Source organism: Oncorhynchus kisutch, linkage group LG11 (genome assembly GCF_002021735.2).
Source record: "Oncorhynchus kisutch isolate 150728-3 linkage group LG11, Okis_V2, whole genome shotgun sequence".
Classification (NCBI taxonomy): Eukaryota; Metazoa; Chordata; class Actinopteri; order Salmoniformes; family Salmonidae; genus Oncorhynchus; species Oncorhynchus kisutch.
In genome coordinates, this window is record NC_034184.2 from 10,018,194 (window position 1) to 10,031,524 (window position 13,331).

Below are 13,331 nucleotides of genomic sequence, written 5' to 3' on the forward strand. Positions count from 1 at the left end.
TGCAGAAGAGCAGAAAAGTAAATAAATAAAAACAGTATGGGGATGAGGTAGGTGAAAAGGGTGGGCTATTTACCAATAGACTATGTACAGCTGCAGCGATCGGTTAGCTGCTCAGATAGCTGATGTTTGAAGTTGGTGAGGGAGATAAAAGTCTCCAACTTCAGCGATTTTTGCAATTCGTTCCAGTCACAGGCAGCAGAGTACTGGAACGAAAGGCGGCCAAATGAGGTGTTGGCTTTAGGGATGATCAGTGAGATACACCTGCTGGAGCGCGTGCTACGGATGGGTGTTGCCATCGTGACCAGTGAGCTGAGATAAGGTGGAGCTTTACCTAGCATAGACTTGTAGATGACCTGGAGCCAGTGGGTCTGGCGACGAATATGTAGCGAGGGCCAGCCGACTAGAGCATACAAGTCGCAGTGGTGGGTGGTATAAGGTGCTTTAGTGACAAAACGGATGGCACTGTGATAGACTGCATCCAGTTTGCTGAGTAGAGTGTTGGAAGCCATTTTGTAGATGACATCGCCGAAGTCGAGGATCGGTAGGATAGTCAGTTTTACTAGGGTAAGCTTGGCGGCGTGAGTGAAGGAGGCTTTGTTGCGGAATAGAAAGCCGACTCTTGATTTGATTTTCGATTGGAGATGTTTAATATTAGTCTGGAAGGAGAGTTTGCAGTCTAGCCAGACACCTAGGTACTTATAGACGTCCACATATTCTAGGTCGGAACCATCCAGGGTGGTGATGCTAGTCGGGCATGCAGGTGCAGGCAGCGACCGGTTGAAAAGCATGCATTTGGTTTTACTAGCGTTTAAGAGCAGTTGGAGGCCACGGAAGGAGTGTTGTATGGCATTGAAGCTTGTTTGGAGGTTAGATAGCACAGTGTCCAAAGACGGGCCGAAAGTATATAAAATGGTGTTGTCTGCGTAGAGGTGGATCAGGGAATCGCCCGCAGCAAGAGCAACATCATTGATATAAACAGAGAAAAGAGTCGGCCCGAGAATTGAACCCTGTGGCACCCCCATAGAGACTGCCAGAGGACCGGACAGCATGCCCTCCGATTTGACACACTGAACTCTGTCTGCAAAGTAATTGGTGAACCAGGCAAGGCAGTCATCCGAAAAACCGAGGCTACTGAGTCTGCCGATAAGAATATGGTGATTGACAGAGTCGAAAGCCTTGGCAAGATCGATGAAGACGGCTGCACAGTACTGTCTTTTATCGATGGCGGTTATGATATCGTTTAGTACCTTGAGTGTGGCTGAGGTGCACCCATGACCGGCTCGGGAAACCAGATTGCACAGCGGAGAAGGTACGGTGGGATTCGAGATGGTCAGTGACCTGTTTGTTGACTTGGCTTTCGAAGACCTTAGATAGGCAGGGCAGGATGGATATAGGTCTGTAACAGTTTGGGTCCAGGGTGTCTCCCCCTTTGAAGAGGGGGATGACTGCGGCAGCTTTCCAATCCTTGGGGATCTCAGACGAGATGAAAGAGAGGTTGAACAGGCTGTTAATAGGGGTTGCGACAATGGTGGCAGATAGTTTCAGAAATAGAGGGTCCAGATTGTCAAGCCCAGCTGATTTGTACGGGTCCAGGTTTTGCAGCTCTTTCAGAACATCTGCTATCTGGATTTGGGTAAAGGAGAACCTGGAGAGGCTTGGGCGAGGAGCTGCGGGGGGGGCGGAGCTGTTGGCCGAGGTTGAAGTAGCCAGGCGGAAGGCATGGCCAGCCGTTGAGAAATGCTTATTGAAGTTTTCGATAATCATGGATTTATCAGTGGTGACCGTGTTACCTAGCCTCAGTGCAGTGGGCAGCTGGGAGGAGGTGCTCTTGTTCTCCATGGACTTCACAGTGTCCCAGAACTTTTTGGAGTTGGAGCTACAGGATGCAAACTTCTGCCTGAAGAAGCTGGCCTTAGCTTTCCTGACTGACTGCGTGTATTGGTTCCGGACTTCCCTGAACAGTTGCATATCACGGGGACTATTCGATGCTATTGCAGTCCGCCACAGGATGTTTTTGTGCTGGTCGAGGGCAGTCAGGTCTGGGGTGAACCAAGGGCTGTATCTGTTCTTAGTTCTGCATTTTTTGAACGGAGCATGCTTATCTAAAATGGTGAGGAAGTTACTTTTAAAGAATGACCAGGCATCCTCAACTGACGGGATGAGGTCAATGTCCTTCCAGGATACCCGGGCCAGGTCGATTAGAAAGGCCTGTTCACAGAAGTGTTTTAGGGAGCGTTTGACAGTGATGAGGGGTGGTCGTTTGACTGCGGCTCCGTAGCGGATACAGGCAATGAGGCAGTGATCGCTGAGATCCTGGTTGAAGACAGCGGAGGTGTATTTGGAGGGCCAGTTGGTCAGGATGACGTCTATGAGGGTGCCCTTGTTTACAGAGTTAGGGTTGTACCTGGTGGGTTCCTTGATGATTTGTGTGAGATTGAGGGCATCTAGCTTAGATTGTAGGACTGGCGGGGTGTTAAGCATATCCCAGTTTAGGTCACCTAACAGAACAAACTCTGAAGCTAGATGGGGGGCGATCAATTCACAAATGGTGTCCAGGGCACAGCTGGGAGCTGAGGGGGGTCGGTAGCAGGCGGCAACCGTGAGAGACTTATTTCTGGAGAGAGTAATTTTCAAAATTAGTAGTTCGAACTGTTTGGGTATGGACCTGGAAAGTATGACATTACTTTGCAGGCTATCTCTGCAGTAAACTGCAACTCCTCCCCCTTTGGCAGTTCTATCTTGACGGAAGATGTTATAGTTGGGTATGGAAATCTCTGAATTTTTGGTGGCCTTCCTGAGCCAGGATTCAGACACAGCAAGGACATCAGGGTTAGCAGAGTGTGCTAAAGCAGTGAGTAAGACAAACTTAGGGAGGAGGCTTCTGAGGTTGACATGCATGAAACCAAGGCTTTTTCGATCACAGAAGTCAACAAATGAGGGTGCCTGGGGACATGCAGGGCCTGGGTTTACCTCCACATCACCCGCGGAACAGAGAAGGAGTAGTATGAGGGTGCGGCTAAAGGCTATCAAAACTGGTCGCCTAGAGCGTTGGGGACAGAGAATAAGAGGAGCAGGTTTCTGGGCATGGTAGAATATATTCAGGGCATAATGCGCAGACAGGGGTATGGTGGGGTGCGGGTACAGCGGAGGTAAGCCCAGGCACTGGGTGATGATGAGAGAGGTTGTATCTCTGGACATGCTGGTAGTAATGGGTGAGGTCACCGCATGTGTGGGAGGTGGGACAAAGGAGTTATCAGGGGTATGAAGAGTGGAACTAGGGGCTCCATTGTGAACTAAAACAATGATAACTAACCTGAACAACAGTATACAAGGCATATTGACATTTGAGAGAGACATACAGCGAGGCATACAGTAATCACAGGTGTTGAATTGGGAAAGCTAGCTAAAACAGTAGGTGAGACAACAGCTAATCAGCTAGCACAACAACAGCAGGTAAAATGGTGTAGACTAGGCAACGGGGCCAACAGATAAAACAAACAAGCAGAATGGAGTACCGTGATTAATGGACAGTCCAGCGTGCATCAGCTATGTAGCCAAGAGATCAGTGTCCAGGGGGCAGCGGTGGATGGGGCAGGGAAGCTGGACTGGCGAGTGTTATCCAGGTTTAAAAAAACTAACAATGACTAAATAGCTTGTAGCTAGTTAGCTGGTTAGCTTCTGGAGGTTCTTGAGTGTGTTCTAAAAATAAATAAAAAATAATAGCGATTCCGTATCACATTGGGTGAGGCAGGTTTCCGGAAGGTATAAACAAATTAAAAGTCAAAAGAGATAGAAAGTAAATATGGGTCCGGTGGGCGTTTGGGACGCGGCGATTCAGGCGGTTAGCAGGCCTGTGCTAACAAGCTAACAGTTTGTAGGCCCGGGCTAGACAAGGTAGCAGTTAGCGGACCGGAGCTGGACAAGCTAGCAGTTAGCAGGCCGAATTAGCAAGCAGGGAGATAGCGAGGGCTAGAGAGTTAGCCTTTGGGGGACGTCGCGATGGGGTGAGTCTGTTTATTCCTCTTCATGCGGTGACATCGATAGACCGGTCGTGGGCCCGGGTATTGTAGCTCAGGAGTATGCTACGGTGGTAGCGCAGGCCGGGCTAGCTTCAAGCTAAGTGGGTGGAAACGCTAGCCAGGGGTAATCATCCGGGGTTGCGGTTTAGCTAGATAGCTAGTTGTGAAGATCCAGCGTATTTGGAAGCTTAGGTTTAGCAAAATGTTTTTAAAGGGATAGCTATGTAAAAGAACGAAAAATAAACGAAAAATAAACAAAATATACAGGGACACGACAGGACGACAGGACGACTTACTGCTACGCCAGTAAGACGTGTGTGTCTGTGTGTGTGAGACGTGTGTGAGATACGTGTGTGTGAGACGTGTCTGTGTTTGAGATGTGTGTGTGTGTGTGTGTGTGTGTGTGTGTGAGACGTGTGTGTCTGTGTGTGAGACGTGTCTGTGTGTGAGACGTGTCTGTGTGTGAGACGTGTCTGTGTGATATGTGTGTGTCTGTGTGAGATGTGTGTGTCTGTGTGTGAGGTGTGTGTCTGTGTGTGAGACGTGTGTGTGTGTGAGATGTGTGTGTCTGTGTGTGAGACGTGTCTGTGAGATACGTGTGTGTGAGACGTGTCTGTGTGAGACGTGTCTGTGTGAGACGTGTCTCTGTGTGAGACGTGTCTCTGTGTGAGACGTGTGTGTGTCTGTGTGTGTGAGACACATGCGGATGGCTCTAAGTGTTGTGCTTCCATCTACTGGGTGGCTCAGTGGGTTGTTATAGCTTAGAGAGTGACTTCTCTGATAGAGGAAGGAAATTGGAATCCTTCTGAAGAAAGGAGGCAGCCAAGACAGTTCTGTACTGTAGCAATGGAGGACATGATGTGTGTGAAACAGCTTTGTGCTGTAATTGAATGCTCCTGTCATTGATGTAGCCACAATTTGAGACCCACAATTTATCATTCTGACACTATTATGAACATAGAGAATATTATTGTGAGTTTATTGTGTTGTTGTCAATATGGAGAACATCTCAGATAGCCTTTAACAAGTCTTCTGGCCAGATCACACACCTGACCTGAGGTATTCAGTCTCTATGGAGTTGGGAGTTGGCTTTCGTTCTATTTCCATTCAGTTCATGAATTTTCCTAATTGAAAAGCATGGCCCAGGAAGTTAATCTGTGATATGCAGCACAGGGAAAATGCAGTGCTCCTATTGGGTCCTTGGGGAGCATATTTATCTGGAGCCAATTAGAAGCTTCCAGGTGTGTCCCTCATTGAGACCACTTGATGGTGATGAGGAGGAGGGTGAAAATGATGATGACGGGTATTGTGACTGATTTGGATGAGGAGCTCTAAGCTTGTCCAAGTCTTAACGGGTGATTTACTGTAGGGACTAGGCAGCTGTTCTCATGTTTGGCTTGGCATGACAACTCCATAAGGACTTGGCTAGAGACCAGAAACAGACCAGCATTCAGGCACAGGCTAGGATAACATGGCTTATTCTGGTGAAAGATTTGATATGGCTCACATCATAGAGATCCTTTAAATGGCATAAGTGAGTGATATGATCTCTATGGTTCTCATAATAAGTCTGTCCTCACTCATTTGTTGTTAGTCTTGGTGGAGATAATCTGCCTTAACTGTGAGTGAGGGACGGAGACCCAGCTTTCTGTCTGTCTGCCTGTGATTCTCAAAAGCAATTCATGATGTCATGATGTCATCACCAGGAGTAGGCTAAGCATGTGCCCAGTGGGATGGTGTATTGTTGCTGACACTGCCTAGAAGAGTGTACAACAGTTTGCCTCCTAATCCATGCACCTTAGTTGGAGAGTGAGGTTGTGGCAATGTTCCTTTCCCTTTACAACAGCTCTGTCAACATTGTTGGTGACTATTTTCTCATTGGTAGAATAAAACAATATCAACTTGACATACATGGTTGATGTTACGCTCTACAAAAGGTAAGGTGAAAGAGGTACAAAGGTAAGGTGAAAGAATGGAAACATTTTGTGAGTGGTTCTGCGTAGAGTAGTACACTCACACCTCAAATCACCTTTCCACCCCCTAACACACACATAAATACACTGAATCGCTGACGGACTAAGTATAAAGCACCCTCCTCCTGATTGTGTCTGTGCAACAGGCACCATATGACGCCCTCTGCTCCCTCCAGATAGGTCATGCTGAGACCGATTAGGTTGGTGCTGGTGGCTGGCCTGCTCCCACCACCCCTCTGCTTTCTCTCACTCTCTCTCTGTGGATGAGCTCACTGAGGGACTTTAGAGGGAAGCTAAGCCTGCTGCCTGCCACCTACTCTCTGGAGCTTCCCAGCCACAGCCCTACTCTACCTTGTTCCACCTGTTACGAGGATAGCGAGCAGAGCCATTTCTGGAGGTGAATCCGGTTCCTCCTGTACTTCAAAGACAAGGGAAAGTCATGGGTGGCTCAGAATCAGAGTGTTATGAACCACACCATTGAGAACTGTACTTCAAATGACATTTGGGCTGGTGCTATTTGAGAATTATAGTTCATGTGTGTTTACAGTTGGCACCTTGGCGAATTGTTTTGGATGGGAGGTTATTCAGATTGGGCAGCAGGTAGCCCAGGTTTTAGAGCATTGGACCAGTAACCTAAAGGTCTCTGGTTAGAACACTGGAGCCGACAAGGTTGGAAAGTGGAAAAATCTGTTGTTGTGCCCTAACCCCAATTGCTCCAGGGACACCATAAAAATGTCACCACCTTCCATCGTTGCTGAGTAGGTGGGGGACAGAAGATAGTTGAAGGCCGTCTGATAGCCATGACTGTGGTAGATGGAACTGTATTTCCCCCTAGAGGTAATACGCAGGACCATATCTGCGTTGTTCATTTTACATGTCATTTTAAGATATTGGCAGTTTAAATGTTAAGTAAATTTACCTTAGTTCTTACTGTTTTTGTCACTACTCATTAGGGTAGCAACTTGGATTGCCCTTTTTTTTTTATGTATAGTCACTTTGACACCACAAATAATTTGTTCATTCATATCCAGCTGAAAATGGCTCATGGAGCCTACATATATGTATCATACATCATATTTGGGTTATGACTCCCCCACTTCTCTTCCCTGGAAGCCCTTGTATGATATCCACTGAATGGTGTGTATTCAGCCCACATGGTGGTGGTGAGTAAGTGGGGAGACAGACGGGTGTTACTGTTGACCCTTCACCAATGCAGTGCATATTTAGACTATATAAAAGCAACCCTCAGAAATCACCTGTGGAGACAGAACAGGAAGCCACGTATAAATGAGCTCAGTCTCACTGGTTTCACTGAGTTTACAGTGCCCAACCCGTAGCACTCACGTCTGTAGCCATGAAGTGCTTTGAAAGGCTGGTCATGGCTCACATCAACACCATTATCCCAGAAACCCTAGACCCACTCCAATTTGCATACCACCCTAACATATACACATATTATGCAATCTCTATTGCACTCCATACTGCCCTTTCACACCTGGACAAAAGGAACACCTATGTGAGAATGCTATTCATTGACTACAGCTCAGCGTTCAACACCATAGTGCCCTCAGAGCTCATCGCTAAGCTAAGGATCCTGGGACTTAACACCTCCCTCTGCAACTGGATCCTGGACTTCCTGACGGGCCACCCCCAAGTGGTAAGGGTGGTTAACAACACATCCGCCACGCTGATCCTCCACATGGGGGCCCCTCAGGGGTGCGTGCTCAGTCCCCTCTTGTACTCCCTGTTCACCCATGGCTGCACTGACAGGCACGACTCCAACACCATCATTAAGTTTGCCGATGACACAACAGTGGTAGGCCTGATCACTGACAACGACGAGACAGCCTATAGGGATGAGGTCAGAGACCTGGCCGTGAGGTGCCAGGACAGCAACCTCTCCCTCAACTTGATCAAGACAAAGAAGATGATTGTGGACTACAGGAAAAGAAGGACTGAGCACTCCCCCATTCTCATCAACGGGGCTGTAGTGGAGTAGGTTGAAAGCTTCAAGTTCCTTGGTGTCCACATCACCAACAAACTAACATGGTCCAAGCACACCAAGACAGTCGTGAAGAGGGCACGTCAAAACCTAATTCCCCCTCAGGAGACTGAAAAGATTTGGCATGGGTCCTCAGATCCTCAAAAGGTTCTACAGCTGCACCATCGAGAGCATCCTGACTGGTTGCATCACTGTCTGATATGGCAACTGCTCGACCTCGGACCACATATCACTACAGAGGGTAGTGTGTATGGCACTTGAAAAAACTTTCAAAGTTCTTGACATTTTCCAGATTGACTGACCTTCATGTTTTAAAGTAATGATAGACTGTCATTTCTCTTTGCTTATTTGAGTTGTTCTTGTCATAATATGGACTTGGTCTTTTACCAAATAGGGCTATCTTCTGTACCACCACTACCTTGTCACAACACAGCTGATTGGCTCAAATGCATTAAGAAGGAAATAAATTTCACAAATGAACTTTTAACAAAGAACACCTGTTAATTGAAATGCATTTCAGGTGACTACCTCATAAAGCTGGTTGAGATGGCACATGAGAGCCCGCTTTGAGTTTGCCGAAAGGCTTTCAGACCATCAGAAACAAGATTCTCTGGTCTGATGTTCCCAGCTGTTATCAACCCACAAATCAACTGTTCCCAGCTGTTATCAACTCACTAATGAACTGTTCCCAGTCGTTATCAACCCACTAATGAACTGTTCCCGGCCGTTATCAACCCACTAATCAAATGTTCCCGGTCGTTATCAACCCACTAATCAACTGTTCACAGCCGTTATCAACCCACTAATCAACTGTTCCCAGACGTTATCAACCCACTAATCAACTGTTCCCAGTCGTATCCAAACCACTAATCAACTGTTCCCAGCCGTATCCAAACCACTAATCAACTGTTCCCAGCCGTATTCAAACCACTAATCAACTGTTCCCAGCCATTATCAACGCACTAATCAACTGTTCCCAGTTGATATCAACCCACTAAGCCACTACTTTTACAGAAATACTGTATACAATGTCTTCCTAAGCATTTTCTTAAAATAGGAATAACTTGACAAACAATTGACAAAGACACTACATTTAAAGACATTGTTATAGTATAAGCTTCCCATCTAATTTCCTAAATACAAATTATGGAATTGTATGGAGTGCCAGAAGAGTGAGGTATAAATCATTTTCACAGTGCCAGGCTATCTGGTGTGGTTTGGTGGTCTGGTGGTGTGGTGGTGTGAGTGGCAGAACTCTGAGAGATGTGTCAGACAGTGTGCCGTGCAGGATGTCTCTCCAGTAGCTGTAGGGACCGTTTACAGGCAGTCTGGCAGGGAAGGGCTGTCACCCACACACACACAGGGAGCACACGGGACAATGTTTATAGGGAGGCCCTGTCCGTCACCATGGAGACCACCAGGGCCATTGTTGTTGTTTTTAACTGCCATAAGAGGGAGGATCTATCTGCTCGGTGTTAGAGGAGAGAAAGAGAGTAGAGAGGAAGCAGGGTCGGACTATTGGCTACTTTAACCATTAATTAGTTCAGTAAAGATGCTCTTTACATGCAGTGTAGACGAAGCGAAGGGACCATCACCATTTCGTTTTTGTTTTGGAGGCTTGGAGTCTGTCTGTGTATGGGATTCTAAGTGTCACAGGGAGCGAGCGGTACATCAGTCAAAGTAAGCTATAGCCTGTACATGGGGAGCTCTTCTTTTCCCTGTGGGCTCTGTTTGTGTGTTAAAACCGGTCCATAACGCCTCTCTCTGTGGAGTGGAACTCCCACGATGCATCTCATCATCTCATGTGTTTACCTGCCCAACACCCCCTTTCAGAAACAGGTGGCTTTTTCGAAAGAGAGAGCGGAGAGAGAAGAGAGAGAGATAGCGAGACTAGAGAAGAGTCCCCTTAGCCAGCGGGTCCTGGGGGTCTGTTCACAAACACAACAGACCCCACAAAGCCCAAGGGCAGCAACACAATTAGATCCAACCAAATCATGAGAAAACAAAAAGATAATGACTTGACACATTGGAAAGAAAATAAAAAAATAACAGAGAAAACTGGAATGCTATTTGGCCCTAAACAGAGAGTACACAGTGGCAGAAAACCTGACCTGTGACTGGCCCTAAACAGAGAGTACACAGTGGCAGAAAACCTGACCTGTGACTGGCCCTAAACAGAGAGTACACAGTGGCAGAAAACCTGACCTGTGACTGGCCCTAAACAGAGAGTACACAGTGGCAGAAAACCTGACCTGTGACTGGCCCTAAACAGAGAGTACACAGTGGCAGAAAACCTGACCTGTGACTGGCCCTAAACAGAGAGTACACAGTGGCAGAAAACCTGACCTGTGACTGACACACAATTAAGGAAAGCTTTGACTATGTACAGGCTCAGTGAGCAATAGCCTTGCTATTGAGAGAGGCTGCCTTAGGCAGACCTGGCTCTCAAGAGAAGACAGGCTATGTGCACACTGCCCGCAAAATGAGGTGGAAACTGAGCTGCACTTCCTAACCTCCTGCCAAATGAATGACCATATTAGAGACACATATTTCCCTCATATTACACAGATCCACAAAGAATTTGAAAACAAATCCAATTTTGATCAACTCCCATATCTACTGGGTGAAATACCAAGCCACACAATAGTCTTGTTAGTGTTTCCGAGGGATAGACTTAGTGACTTTGTCCAAACAGCGTCAGTCTTTAACGAGGTGTCGTGTTTGGTTCCTGGACAGGAGACGGGGACAGGAACCAAACAAACCCTAGCAGCGTCTTTCTTTAGCCGCAGCCAAAGATTTAACTTCCGTCAGTTCTGCCACAGAGGTAGAGCCAGGAAGATTTAATGAAATGGCCATAAATGGCGACACCACTCCTGGCTGGCACTCTGTGGAGGGAAGTGGTGATAAATAAAGCCCAATGGTTAGAGGGATGGCAGGAGGGATGACGAAGGTGAGGGAAGGAGGGAGCCACAGCAGGTTGGAGGTTGCAGCAAAACAAAGTTCCCCTTAACATGGGAACACTGATAGACAGTAATGGACAGTCTGACCCTGAACACTGTTTTACAGTGTGGGTAGTGACAAAGCAGGGAGTGCTTTAAGTGCTTTAAGCAACTCTAAATTACTTTCAGGGTAAGAATTGCCTAGTTATTTACAGGGTAATAATCACCTAGTAATGTACAGGGTAATAATCACCTAGTTATGTACAGGGTAATAATCACCTAGTTATTTACAGGGTAATAATCACCTAGTTATTTACAGGGTAATAATCACCTAGTTATGTACAGGGTAATAATCACCTAGTTATGTACAGGGTAATAATCACCTAGTTATGTACAGGGTAATAATCACCTAGTTATTTACAGGGTAATAATCACCTACTTATGTACAGGGTAATAATCACCTAGTTATTTACAGGGTAATAATCACCTAGTTATTTACAGGGTAATAATCACCTAGTTATTTACAGGGTAATAATCACCTAGTTATGTACAGGGTAATAATCACCTAGTTATTTACAGGGTAATAATCACCTAGTTATTTACAGGGTAATAATCACCTAGTTATTTACAGGGTAATAATCACCTAGTTATTTACAGGGTAATAATCACCTAGTTATGTACAGGGTAATAATCACCTAGTTATTTACAGGGTAATAATCACCTAGTTATTTACAGGGTAATAATCACCTAGTTATTTACAGGGTAATAATCACCTAGTTATGTACAGGGTAATAATCACCTAGTTATTTACAGGGTAATAATCACCTAGTTATTTACAGGGTAATAATCACCCAGTTATGTACAGGGTAATAATCACCTAGTTATTTACAGTGTAATAATCACCTAGTTATGTACAGGGTAATAATCACCTAGTTATTTACAGGGTAATAATCACCTAGTTATGTACAGGGTAATAATCACCTAGTTATGTACAGGGTAATAATCACCTAGTTATTTACAGGGTAATAATCACCTAGTTATTTACAGGGTAATAATCACCTAGTTATTTACAGGGTAATAATCACCTAGTTATGTACAGGGTAATAATCACCTAGTTATTATTATTATTCTTAAGCTGTTGAGCAAGACTTTCATACAAAAACATGAGTGTATTAGAGTCACTTATGACTGTGTGTGCCATATATTGTGTATTGAAGGCTGCATTTACAAAGGCAGACCACTTCTGATCTTTTTTTCACGCATTGGTCTTTTGACCAATCAGATCTGAAAAATCAGACCATTCTGGAGCCCTATTTTGATTGTCACTATTATTGCTATATTATACCATCACTGGATGAGGTTGCATATCAAAATATCTTGAATCATACATTCCTCCTTATATTTATTGAATACCATCTCAGTAGCCAATTACACTTCTTAATAATAATAAACCATTGTGAATTACTTTAATGACTTTATTGGATTATTACAAATGTTTTATTTGTGTGAATCCACATTTCTATGTTTTTTGGGGTGCGGTCAAATCATGGGCTGGTGCTACCAACTGAAAAAGTGAATGGCACCAGGGGAAGGCGTTAGTCTGGAGCCCTGACTATATGTGCCATCAATCAGATCAGCTCTGAAAAATATCAGCCTATGTGTAACTTTGTTTGTGTCTGTTTGTATGTGGTTTATTGTGTTGTGTGTGTGTGTGTGTGTGTGGTCTCTCGGCCCTCCGGCCAGTACTGTTACTGTTAAACATTGTCAGTACGGAGCACCTTGTTCCTTTGAGCTTCCTCCTGACTCCTACACACAAGCCTAAGACCACCATGTGCAATGCCAAACGTCGGCCAGGTGAACGCTACCTGCCCGAATGCATAGTGCCAACTGTAAAGTTTGGTGGATGAGGAATAATGGTCTGGGACTGTTTGTCATGGTTCGGCTAGGCCCCTTAGTCCTGCACAGAGCCCTGACCTCAACCCCAACAAACACCTTTGGGATGAATAGGAACGCCAACTGCGAGCAAGGCCAAATCACCCAAAATCAGTTCCTGATCTCACTAATGCTCTTGTGGCTCAATGGACACCAGTCCCCAAAGCAATGTTCCAACATCTAGTGGAAATCCTTCCCAGAAGAGTGGAGGCTGTTGCAGCAGCAAAGGGGGGACCAACTCCATATTAATGACCATGGTTTTGTAATTAGATATTCAACGAACATACTTTTGGCCATGTAGTGTATTTTGAGTACTTTTGTGAACCAAATTAATCATACAACAGTGACATTTTCTCTAGTGGTCAAGTCCTGTCTGCATTACCACACATAACCCATGTCTACACCATACTTTGGTAACTAGAGTCTCTAAAACCAGTTCTGCTGACATGTCTACATTTTCTGTGGA

The 13,331-nt window shown here is 45.5% G+C and overlaps 1 protein-coding gene across 1 annotated transcript in view; it reads left to right on the plus strand.

Moving 5' to 3' along the window:
- LOC109900068 (kinesin-like protein KIF19) overlaps nucleotides 1-13,331 on the plus strand; it is a 79,339-nt gene that overhangs the window by 11,087 nt on the left and 54,921 nt on the right. The window lies entirely within an intron of this gene.